Here is a 12,627-nt window from a genome sequence, read left to right on the forward strand (position 1 = left end):
GGGGGGGTGCTGGGATGGACACAGGCTTGTGGGGAGGCCCCTATCTGGGGGTGGGGAGTGGTGATGAGATCCGAGGAGGGGAGGGCTCCTGGCCATGGGCCAGAAGGCCCCAGCTGGTCCTCACCCAGGACACTCACGCCCTCCGGCTCCGCCCTCAGCCCCCAGCCCAGGGCAGTCTACTGAGAGGTCCCAAAGCTTCCTCTTTGCCCTACCTCCCGTAGGGTGCACCGAAGGGTCCCTCCTGCAAGTCCTGTCCCTGCCCCCTTCTGTGCGTGCGGTGGGGGAGGAGGGAGCCCTGGAGAGTGAGCACAGCTGGGGGTCCCCCGGCCGGCCCCTGCCTTCCGAGCCCAGCTCACCCATCCATCTCTCTGTCCATCTCAATTACAATGGTGACGTCACAGTTTAGGATGAGGCTTAGCCGGTGTTCAGCCTTCACAAGTGAATTATTTGAAGAAAAGTCGCACGCAGGTCAGTGATATCACAGACAGGAGGGTGGGGTGTAGAACCGGCTGTCTGGGTCTGAGTTGCAGCTCTGCTGCCCCGATGTGCGACCCTGGCCAAGTTCCTGAACTTCTGGGCACGAAGAGGGCCCTCAAGTCATCGGGAATGGTGAGGCTCTACGAGCTGATTCAGGAGAAGCACTAGAGAAATGGCTGGTACTCGTCATGACATCACCTGCTGTGGGATTCCTGGCAGGACGCAGACCTGCCCCAAGCATCTTGCCCTCTAAGCTTTACAGCTGGGGAAACTGAGGCTGGGTCGGGGAAGAAGTCAGCAGCAGGGTGGGGCCCACAGAGGGGAGGGCCCAGCGACCCAGTGCCCTCTGGAGCTGAGGAACCATCCAGGGAGGGGGGCAGCTGAGCCGGGCGGAGGGGAGACGGCGGTGCCCCCGCCCCCAGGTGAGACAATGGTGGCCCCAGACTCCAGCGGTGCAGCTTCCTTCCTGTCTCCGCTCACTTTCCCGTCTGTGTCCGTGGCCCAGCTGGCCCAGGAGCCCCTTCCCGCCCCCTCCTGCAGGAGGCCTGGCCTTTTGTGTCAGCCGGGAGGGGCTGGGGGCTGGTGGGCTGGTGGACGGCGAAAGGACTGGGTTGGCAGGGAAGGGGCGAGGCCTCTCCTGCCCCTGGGGACGCGGAGCCACCGATGGGGCTTCCCTGCTCATGATGCAGGCCCCCTGCTTCGCGACCTGAGCTGGGCGCTCAGCCCCTCTGGGCCCTGTCTCCCTGCAGGCAAAAGGCTCCCGTCCTGGCGAAACTCCGCCTCCCCCAGAGCAACGCAAGGTGGGAGCGGGTGGGAGCGGGGGAAGGACAGAATATGCCAGGTTTTATCTTCTTCAGTTTGGGGTGGCTGCTGCTAAGCCCGCAGACAGCCTGGGTTCAGAGGCAGACACACTGACTCCGAATTTTGCTGGGCTCCAGCCAAGGGCCAGGTCAGCACCATCTCCCAAGAACTTGGCCAGGTATGGAGAGCCACGCTCCTTTTACAGATGTGAAACAGGCTTAGAGAGGTTAAGTGACTTGCCTAGGGTTGCTCAGCAGATGAGGGATGGAGCTCAAATATCCAGATCTGACAGGCTTCAAGCGCGCACACACACACACACACAGACACAGACACAGACAGACACACACACACAGACACACACACACAGACACACACAGACACACACACACAGACACACACACACAGACACACACAGACACACACAGACACACACACACACACACACACCCATCCCTCGATGTTGGCCCTGAACTGAGTCAGCTTCGAATCAGCCCTTCTGTGGGGCAAATCAGACCTCAGGGGCCGCAGACCCACTGCGTCCTTGAGCCTCAGTCTCCCCAGCTACAAAATGGGGTGCAGGCAGCTACGGTCTCAGAAGGTCCTGCTGCAGGGGCTATGTGCCACGTGGTAACCCTTCCGTGACCCCACTGCTCTCAGCACACAGTGGAGGCGCCCATCTGTAACTGTGCCCCGTCTCAGCACCACAGCCCCTTGGACAGAACCATCGGCTCCTCCCTCGGCTCAGAGGACACCTCCTCTGGGAAGCCCTCCTTGACCTCTGCTTCCCTCTACCTCCTGCCCTCATCACACTGCCTCTTCTGGAGGTTGGGGACCAGGTCTCACTCCAGCCCCCCGGCCCCAGCTGCTCCAGAGCACATCTAGCTCTGGAAATGTTTGCTGAACGAGTAAGTGAATAAATGAATGACTGACGTGGCCAAAACCACTTAGAGCCTTGAACAAGTTAGCGATGGCCCTCCCAACAGGGGCTGTGGACCGATAAGGCCTCCACTGCAGGCTCCCGTCTTGTTTAAGGTGGTCCCCACACTTGGGAGATGAGAACAAACGCAACCCCTCCCCTCCACGCCCGAAGGCCTCGCACCTCCGGCTCCATCTCTCCCCGTTTGTCCGCCTCCCTCCAATCCTGGAACACACTGAGCCGTCTCTGCCCCAGGGCCTTTGCACTGGCACCTCCCCCGGACACTTCCCCAGCGCTCAGCATGGCCGGCTCCTTCTCATTACGCAGGCCTCTCTTCTAGATGCTGCCTCCTCAGAGGGACCTCTAGCATCTGGCTGAATTTATTCTCCATCGCTGTTGCATTTGCTCCCAAGCAGCAAATTATGGTTCACAGATCTACCTGCTCACAGGTTTGCCAGCTGGACAGTCAGCTCCTGGACATGGGCTGGCCGGCCTATGTGCTCACCATTGGACTTCTCATGTCTGGAACAGAGCCTGGCACACTGGAGGCACCAAGAAATATCTATTAAATTAATGGAACCACACCCTGCTTGAACCCTTCTAGGGACAGGCAGCTCACTACCTACCATAGTAGCCCATTTCCCTGCTGATTGGAAGCAAATTCTCCTCCTCCCCCCATGCATTTCCCGTCCCTCCCCTGTGCCATGGCAGAGGCCCCTCGGAAGGAGCCCCCACATTCCTTGACACCCTACAGAGATCCAAGGACATCATTAGGGTGCTGTGTTCCAGCAAAAGGAGCTGTAAGAGGTGAACCCAGGCAGCCCCTGCTCCTGGCAAGCCAAATAAAATCTCTCAGAGGACCTGTCCTCCCCTCAGTTCTCTGGGTGGTGTGTGTGAGGGGCAGATCCACTGGGCTGGGCCTGTCTGAGGAGACACAGCTGCCTTGGTGAGAAGGCTTGGGCCTTGGAGAGTTAGGTCTACAGGCTTCCAACACCACCAAAGGAGCCAGGCTCTCTGATGGTCAAGGAGAGAGTTCAAATGCCCACGGGGCCACGTGACTAAATGAGGTAGATAGGGCAATAGGAACTGGTGGGGCCTGTGGCTAATAGGAAAGGACTTACCCCATCGTGTTCAGCTTCTTCCAATTACGCACAGGAAAACGTGGGTCCAGAGTGGGCAGATATTCTGATTTAAAAAAAAAAACTGAAGTTAAGTTGCTGTCCGATAACCTCTGTTTCTAAATACTGGCCACTATGTATACTAAACAAGGTATCAACCTCCGAGCTGCCCTGGGGGTGACTAGTTCAACACTTTTTGCCATCAGGACGGGGTTACGGGTCACCCTGGGCGGGGAGCTGCCCTCCTGCCCTCCCTCCGCACATTCTTAAGGCCTCTCCACCCCGCGAGGAACAGACAGACCGGCAGACGGCGCCAGGCATGCGTTTGCCTCAACTCCACAGCTGCCGGTTGCAGAGACCCACTTCCAGGGCCCGGACAGTGTGGGGTCTGCATTCCTGGGCTCAAGGTTTGAGTTCCTGCAGAATGACAGCCTGGCCGGAGGCCAGATGCTGAGACAGGGAGAATCAGGTCTGGCCAGGCCCTCCCTGTCCTATTGACTGCAGAACCCAGGCCCCGGCCCTGGGCTGAATGATGGACTGGGGCAAATTACAATTTCTCTGAGCCTCAGTTTCCAATTCTGCATAGTGGGTGGGGCCTGACAAGTGCAGCAGGATGCGGTCAACATGACCCCTGGTCCTCCCATGGAGGAGAACAGGGTCGGGCCGGAGCCGCTCCCTGCCAGGGCCCGTGGACGGACGTCTCCAGCCTGGCCTGGCACAGCTGAGGGCTCCTCCCACACCACACCCCAGAATTCCCGTACCTCATCTCCTGACTCCTGCTTCAGGCTGAGGCATGGCTGCCACGGCTCCTTTATGGCCACCATGAGCGCGGGGGCTGCCGGGAGAGGCCGACACTGAGCTCCAAGTGTGTCTCAGCCTGACCCAGGAGGGCTGGGGGCCACCAAGGCAATATGCTTAGGGGGCTACAGTGACACCCTTGGTGCGGTTCCTCTCTGCTTAGGGCAGAAGCGGGGCTTGAGTGGCAAAAGCTGTCACCACCTTGGACCCGCAGGGCAGCTCCCAGGAGGAGGGAAGTGACTCGTAGGTCCCAGTGGTGTGGGTGCTGCCTGTCACTGGGGGCCCTGCAGGCCTCTGTGGCCAGAGGTCCCACGCAGGGGCTCGCCTACAGTGTGAGGGTCCCACAGGGTTGCTGGCTGCAGCGGTGAGGGGAGCAGCCCATATGCGGCAAGGTCTGCTACCTCGGTGGAACAAAAAGAATAGCTACGTAGACGCTCAACACGCACTGACCGCCTCTGGAAGGATTTGGGAAACCTGGTTGCAGGTGACCGGGACCTGCTGGGCTGTAGTAGGCTGGAGCACCCGTCTGAAGTATTCATTTTTAATTCCCCCCAACATTTTGTTGTGAAAACTTTCAAACACGTGGAAAAGTTGAAATAATTTTCGGCAAACACCCAAGTACCCAGTATCTGGAATCAACAGTTAACGTTTTGTTCCATGGCTCCATCGCACATGGATCCGTCCTGGATTCGCAGACATTTCAAAATAAGGGGTGACATCAGCCCTTCACCCCGGATACTTCAGCACGAACATCCTTAACTAAAGTTCACTACTTGTTTAGGGCTCTTCTCTTTTGAAGCCTCAGTTTTGCCTTCTGCAAAAAATGGGGTAATCACCCATCCCTGTATGCCTGTGGGGGCCCCAGGGCTGCTGGGCAGAGGACACCGGGCCCGTGGAGAGCGGCGAAGCAGGGCAAGGGATTAACACTGGTGAGAGGCTGTGGTCAGACCTGTTGTTTGTCCCAGCTCCCCTCCCCACCCTGGCCGGGGGCCCCTGACCCCCTCAGTCCCGGTGCATCACAGCCTTGGGTAAGGGGCGTGTCCCTCCCGCGCTTACCCGCTCCCCACCCCGTCGGCTGGAGCTGTCTTTTCAGCACCAAGAGGCCCTCGGCTCCAGCCCCCTGGGTGAGGGTCCCAGGCAAGGTCAAGCCCCCACCCCAGCCCCGTGAGCAGCAGCCCTTCCTTGAAGGGAGTCCCATGGACGTCAGCTGACTCGTAGGAGGTGGGGCTCCTCAAGTGGGCATTGAGCCCACAGCCCTGTCTTCCGGGTCCACTGGTTCTCCTGTGGGAGGTTGAGCAGGTGCTGGTGTGGGTGCCTGACCCTGGGAGAGTCCACTCTGGCAGGTAGCCTGGCAAGTCCTGGGGGCATGGCTTGTCCAGGCCTGGGAGGCCCATGGCGGGTGGGGTCCTACGGAGAAGGGGGCTCAGCCTCCTGTCTGGGTCCTGGCCTAGGTTTTGGGTGGGGGTCAGTGCCTCTGTTTTGCAGATGGGGGTCCTGCTGGCCTCACTGTGCTACAGCCCTCACCCCCCAGCCCCATTTTCGGTGCCCGTGGGTAGGGAGACCAGACGGGAGGAAAGTCACCTCCCCAGACCTCCCTGGCCCTCCGGCAGGGCCTGGGTCCCAGCCCTCCTCCCCAGGAGGGGCAAAGCAGCCTAGAGCACCTGGGTGGGGGGCTGAGAAGGCTCCAAGTAGAGGAGAGAACAGCTGAGAGCAGATAAACTGGGACAGGCAAGGGACACCCCCCAACCCTCCCCCTGAGCCCCTCCCTGCCCTCCCTCCGCCCTCCTCTGAGGCCCCTCCAGTGGGGCAGGGTCCCATTCCCAGCTTGGGGGGGTGGGTAGCACCTCTGACAGTTACGTCCTGTTCCCTGGGGGAGGGGCAGCTCTCCTCCAGAGTCTGGGCCACACTCCCAACCCCCCACACTCTTTCCCTCTCTGTTCACTGTCCCTCCCCACTTGGGGTCTTAGCGATGATTTCAGGGGTTAAAGGAAGCCCAGCTCCGGGGGCTGACCTTGCTGAGAGGGGGCTCACTCCTGAAAAATATGAGAACTGTGCAGGTTGGGTCATGGGGCCAGGCCTCCAGGGACACAGCAGAGCAGATGTTCTTTCTAAACGCTTAGAGGTTGACCCCTCTTATCTTCACAAGAGCACTATGAGGTTGGTCCCGTTGTTGATTTTTACAGATGAGGGATCTCAGACACAGAGAGGGGAAGACATCGGCCTGAGGTCACACAGCGTGTCCCTGGCAGACCTGGGATTTGAACCCAGGCAATCTGGTCCCCGAGTCTTTTAGATATTTGTGTGGGCATAGTTGGGGAAAAAAAAATATATATATATATATATATATATATTCAGTGCTATTTGTATTGCTTTTCTCCTTACTCCTTTTTTAAAAATGAGGCCTCGAGTTTGCAAACGTGGGTTTTGTAAACACAGTTTGGGGAGGGTGACTCTGACCCCCACAGCTGGAGAGGAGTTGATCTCTCTGGGCCCTGGAAGAGGTCACACACTCATGCCCAGTTCCTGCCAGGCTGAGAGGGGAGCCACTGGGACAGGCAGGTAGTGGGAAGCGGGCAGAGACAGTGGCCGTGGCGCATCTAGGCTGTGAAGGCGCCCAGGGGAAGGCTGGAGGGGACCCTGCGTACTCTGGCCAGCTGCCTGGCACATCCCGGAATTTGGAGAAGGGTGCCCCCCCCTTCCGGGGGCACCAGGCTCTGCGCCTGTGGAGGGGGCAGCACAGAGGGTGGCGGCAGGGGAGGGGTGGAGGTGTTCCTGGGGCCTGTGGGAAGGCACTGCCCGTAGCACGGTGACCCGGCCGTGCTCCGACCTGAACCTGGCTGTGGTCTCAGGACCCTGGAGGCAGCTCAGCTACCCTCACCTCAAGCCCAACCCTCTCTCCAGCCAAGAGTTTCGTTCCCTGCAGTAAGCATTGCCCTCCCTGACAGCCAGCCATTCAGAGCCTGCTAGCCGGGACCAGTTCCAGCCTGCGGGACAAAGCGGTAACCAGGGCCACAGGCCCGGCTGACCCTGGACGGGCAGTTGGCTCTGCTGCCTGGCAGGGCCCTCGCCATGGTTACGGCCCACCCATGGCTCTGCTCAGAGGCTGGCATTGTTTGGGAGTCAGAGTGTGGCGAGCACGCAAGGGCCAGGGCTGGCACGATGAAAAGTGCTTTCCCACGCGGCCGCCTCTCAGCGGCCCCGCGGCGGTGAGCGGGCCCTGGCTGTGGTAGGTGGGGAGACTGAGGCCTGGAGAAGACGGGCACTGGGGAGTCAGGGCCGCCCTTGGCCGAGGCTCTGAGGCGGGCTTGAGGCAATAGACAATGAGTGGGGCGCCCCGGCTTTGCAAGGGAGTGTCAGCAAAGTGACAGTATTACTATGACTTGGACCACGAACACATCCCAGCCAGCGCCGGCGGCTTCACCAGTTCCTGCTCCCAGGCGGACAGGAACACGGGCTGCTCGCGCACCCTCAAGTCTCCAGGCTTTTGCGACCACTCTGTCTAAATGTCCTTCTACCAAGTCTATCCCTGGGCACGAATCTTCCCTGTAAGCTGTCACCTTCCTTGACTCCTGCCCGTGCAGCGGGAAGGGACAAAGCCTGGCTTGTCCCTCTCCAAACACACACCAACTTCTCTTTGGAGGCTTGTCCCTCCCCTGTGCCATGTGGTCTCGGGGTGCAGGAGATCCCACCTCAGAGGCTGAAGGTATCTGGAGGGTCTTCTGGCTGGACCCCTCTTCATCCCTGGGATCAGCCAAGGATGGGCCGGTTGGCGCTGTCCGCTGGGACTTGGGTCTTGAACGAAGGATGCGAGGACGGGTCTGCTGCTTGCACCGGCCATCCTGTGGTGGCCACAAGGTTAAATCAAACAAAGAGAAAAATAGGAAAGCAGGGTGCTCCCTGGCGGTCCAGTGGTTAAGACTCTGAGCTTCTACTGCAGGGGGCACGGGCTGTGTCCCTGGTCGGGGAACTAAGATGCCACATGCTGTGCGGTGTGGCCAAAAAATAAAATAAAATAAAAATAAAATCCAGGGCTTCCCTGGTGGCGCAGTGGTTGAGAATCCGCCTGCCGATGCAGGGGACGCGGGTTCGTGCCCCGGTCCGGGAAGATCCCACATGCCGCGGAGCGGCTGGGCCCGTGAGCCGTGGCCGCTGAGCCTGCGCGTCCGGAGCCTGTGCTCCGCAACGGGAGAGGTCACGGCGGTGAGAGGCCCGGGTACCGCAAAAAAAAAAAGAAGGTGCAATAAAAACATTTCCAGGTTTAAAAAGCCTTAGGAAAAGCATTGCTAGCAGACCTGTCTCACAGTAAATACTAAAAGAAGTCCTTCAGGGTGAGAAGAAATGACAGAAGATGGTAACTCGAATCTATAGAAATAAATGAAAAGCACTGAGATGGTAAGTCTGTGTATTAAGGTAAAAGACCATGTACATACATTTTGATTTCTTAACTTCTTTAAAAGACATAAGATTGTATAACTAAATAAGTATAACACTATTTTTTAATATAATAAATAATTTTACCACTGTACTTATGACGTATATAGATGTAACACATATGACAATAATAGCACAAAAAAATGGGGCAAGATGGAGTTATAAGTTTTAAGGAATGAAGTCCGTATTAATCAGAAGATGTTGATAAGATGCGTATGTAATCCCCAGGGCAACCACTAAGAAAATAACTAAACATCTAGTTTAAAAAAAATCAACAGAGAAATTAAAGTGGTGCACTAAAAGAATATTTATTTAACATAAAAGAATTTAATAAGGGAGGAACCGAAGAAGAAAAAAGTCAGGAAAATATAGAAAATAAATAGCAAAATTAAAAATGTAAACCTAATTGCAGAATACTAAAACACATACTTGTTTTGCGTCCCTGGTTCCTGGCACAGAGCTCCTAAAACCCTCGGAATTTCCTGAGTGTTAAGAGTGCCTTTTGTTATTCATAATAAGCTCTCTGGGGCCAGATCCGAGTTTATGCTAATGAGGTGGATCTTGATGGGGCGGTGCCCTGGACAGCTCCAGGATGGGGGCTGGGCGCCCAAGGAACCAACCGCATGACCAGAGGGTTGGAACTTTCAGCCGCCTCCCCACAACCTCCAGGGAGGGGAAAAGGGCTGCAGACTGAGTTCAATCACTGACGGCCAGTGATTTAATCAACCATGCCTAGGTGATGGAACACCATCTAAAAGGCCCAAAGAGCAGGGTTTGGGAGCTTCCAGGCTGGTGAGCACGTCGATGTGCCTGGAGGATGGTGCACCCAGAGAAGGCATGAAGCTCTGCACCCCCATCCCCACTCTTTTTGTATGTTGCCCTGAGCATCCTTCCATCTGGCTGTTTCTGGGTTGCAGCCTCTGTAGTATAACCATAATCCTGAGTGTTGAGCTTTTTTGACTACGGTGAGTCATTCTCGTGAATTACTGAACCTGAGACAGGGGTTGTGGGAACCTCTGAACGTGTAGCTAAGTCAGACAGAAGTGGGGGCAGCCTGGCGGCCCAGAGCTTGCAACTGGTGTCAGAAGTGGGGGCAGCCTCATGGGATGGAGTCTGCCTCACCTGTGGGTCTGTGACTCCAGGTGGTTCGTGTCAGGATCGAATTGAATTTGGTACACCCAATTGGAGTAGGAGAATGAGAGAATTAGGTTGATAGATACTAAGTATGTCAATAATTACATTAAATGTGAATTTGGGTCTAAACACCCCAATCAAATGGCAGATGCTTTCAGGGACTTCCCTGGTGGTCCAGTGGCTAAGACTCCGCACTCCCAATGCAGGGGGCCCGGGTTCGATCCCTGGTCAGGGAACTAGATCCCACATGCCACAACTAAAGGTCCCACATGCCGCAGCTAAAGGTCCCACATGCTGCAACTAAGACCTGGCTCAGCCCAATAAACAAATAAATATTTTTTTAAAAAGGCAGATGTTTTCAAACTGTATTACAGAAAAAAATTTTTTTTAATCAAGATTCAACGCTCTACTGTCTAAACCTTAGATTCGCAGACACAAATAGATGAAAGAAAATGGACAGAAAAAGGTACACATACAAACACCTGGCCATAAAAGAGCTGAGGTGGCTGTATTGATATCAGACAAAATAGACATTAAGATAAGACATAATACCAGAGACATTTCATAATAATATAGCAATTAAAAATGCATGCATCTCTAACGTGAGAGCCTCAAAATTCATGAAGCAAAAACTGACAGAACAGGAAGGAAAAAATTAAACAATGCAGTTGGAGATTTCAATACCCTACACTTGATAACCGATAGAACAACTAGTCAGAAAATCAGGAAAGGCAGAGAAGACTTGAACAGCACAGCAGCCAACCAGACCTGACACGTACAGACACTCCACCCAGCAATGGCAGAAGCACATCTCTCCCAAGTACACCTGGAACAGTCTCAGGATAGACTATGTGCTTGGCCACAAATCAAGTCTCAATATGCTTAAGAGGACTGAAAACACACAAAGCATATTCTCCAGCCACAGTGGAATTAAGTTAGAAACAAACAACAGAAAACAATCTGGGAGATCCTCAAATATTTGGAGAATAAACAACATGTTTCAAGAAAACATAGCCAAAGAAGAAATCGCTAGAGAAAACAGGGAATATTTTAAACCGAATGAAAATTAAAACACAGCATATCAAGCATTGCAACTAAAGCAGTGCTTAGAGGCAAATTATAGCTCTGAACACCTAGATCAGAAAACACCGTAAAAGCTGGAGAGAGAGGGCTTCCCTGGTGGCGCAGTGGTTGAGAGTCTGCCTGCCGATGCAGGGGACACGGGTTCATGCCCCGGTCTGGGAAGATCCTACATGCCGCAGAGCGGCTAGGCCCGTGAGCCATGGCCGCTGAGCCTGCACGTCTGGAGCCTGTGCTCTGCAGCAGGAGAGGCCACAACAGTGAGAGGCCCGCATACCACAAAAAAAAAGCTGGAGAGAGAAGAGTAAATTAAACCCAAAGCAAACGCAGAAGAAAGGAAATAATAAAGACTAATGCAGAAATCAATGATAGAAAGCAGAAAAACAGAAGAGAAAATCAATGAAGGGACTTCCCTGGTGGTCCATTGGTTGAGAATCCACCTTCCAATGCAGGGGACATGGGTTCGATCCCTGGTTAAGGAACTAAGATTCCACATGCCACGGGGCAACTAAGCCCACGCCCCGCAACTACTGAGCCCGTGCGCCACAGCTAGAGAGAAGCCCGTGCGCCACAACTGGAGAGCCTGCCTGCACACCACAACTAGAGAGAAGCCCGTGCGCCACAACTGGAGAGCCTGCACACCACAACTAGAGAGAAGCCTGCACACCGCAACGAAAGATCCTGCGTGCCACTACTAAGACCCGATGCAGCCAAAAATAAATAAATAAATAAATATTTAAAAAAAAAATTTTTTAAAAAAGAAAAGCTATGAAGCCAAAATTGATTCTTTGAAAATATCAATTAAAAAAATAAACCTCCAGCTGGACTGACCAAAAAAAAGGACAGAAGACATAAACTATCAAATTCAGGAATAAAAGAGGAGATATCACCAATCCTACAGAAATACAGACTTATCAGAGAATATTATGAACAACTTTATGATAACAAAATAAACAACTTAGATGAAATGGACAAATTCTCATAAAGACTAAAAATTTTAAAACTGACAAGAATAAATTGAAAATTGGATTGAATTAGTAGCAAGGAAATTGAATTAGTAACTTAAAATCTTCCCACAAATAAAAGTCCATCCCAGATGGCCTTACTGACAAATTCTACCAAACATTTAAGGAAGAAATAAAACCAAATCTTTCACAATATAAAGGAGGAAACATTTTCCAACTCATTCTATGAGGACAGCATTACCCTATACCAAAGCAAAGGCATCACAAGAAAACTACAGACCGATATCCTCATGGACACAGATGCAAAAATCCTTAACAAAATATTGCGAACTGAATACAGTGCCATGTAAAAAGGATCATACACCACGACCAAGTGGGATTTATTCCAGGAATGCAAAGTTGTTTTAACATTCACAAATCAATTAATGTAATATACCACATTAACAGAATAAAAGACAAAAACCACAGGATCGCCTCAATAGATACAGGAAAAGCATTTGACAGAGTCTAACATGTAACATCTAACATAAAAACTCACAACAGACTAGAAATAGAAGGGAATTTCCTCAAACTGATAAAGGCATCTATGAAAAGCTACAGCTAATACCATGCTGAATGGTGAAAGACTACATTTTCCCCTCTAACAACGAGAACAAAAGAAGGATATCTGCTCTTGCCACTGTTATCCAACATTATACTGAAGGCTCTAGCCAGTGGAATAAGCAAAAATAAAATGAGATAAAACAAAAGAAATAAATGAAAGGCATTCAGGTTGCAAAGGAAGAAGTAAGACTATCATTGTTCACAGATGACACAGTCCTGTATGTATAAAATCCTAAGGAATCTCCCCCCAAAGCTATTAGAACTAATAAATGAGTTTAGCAAGGTAGCAGGATCTAAGATACAA

The 12,627-nt window shown here is 53.3% G+C and overlaps 1 long non-coding RNA gene across 1 annotated transcript; it reads right to left on the reverse strand.

Moving 5' to 3' along the window:
* Positions 1-2,573: 2,573 nt before the first annotated feature.
* On the reverse strand, positions 2,574-8,474 carry LOC114487698 (uncharacterized). Its single transcript, XR_003682983.1, has 4 exons — positions 8,403-8,474; positions 7,800-7,949; positions 3,316-3,379; positions 2,574-2,736 (listed from the first exon to the last, which is right to left on the reverse strand). It is a non-coding gene; the product is annotated as an uncharacterized lncRNA (long non-coding RNA).
* Between the last annotated feature and the right edge of the window lie 4,153 nt (positions 8,475-12,627).

This window comes from Physeter macrocephalus, chromosome 14 (assembly GCF_002837175.3).
Source record: "Physeter macrocephalus isolate SW-GA chromosome 14, ASM283717v5, whole genome shotgun sequence".
NCBI lineage: Eukaryota > Metazoa > Chordata > Mammalia > Artiodactyla > Physeteridae > Physeter > Physeter macrocephalus.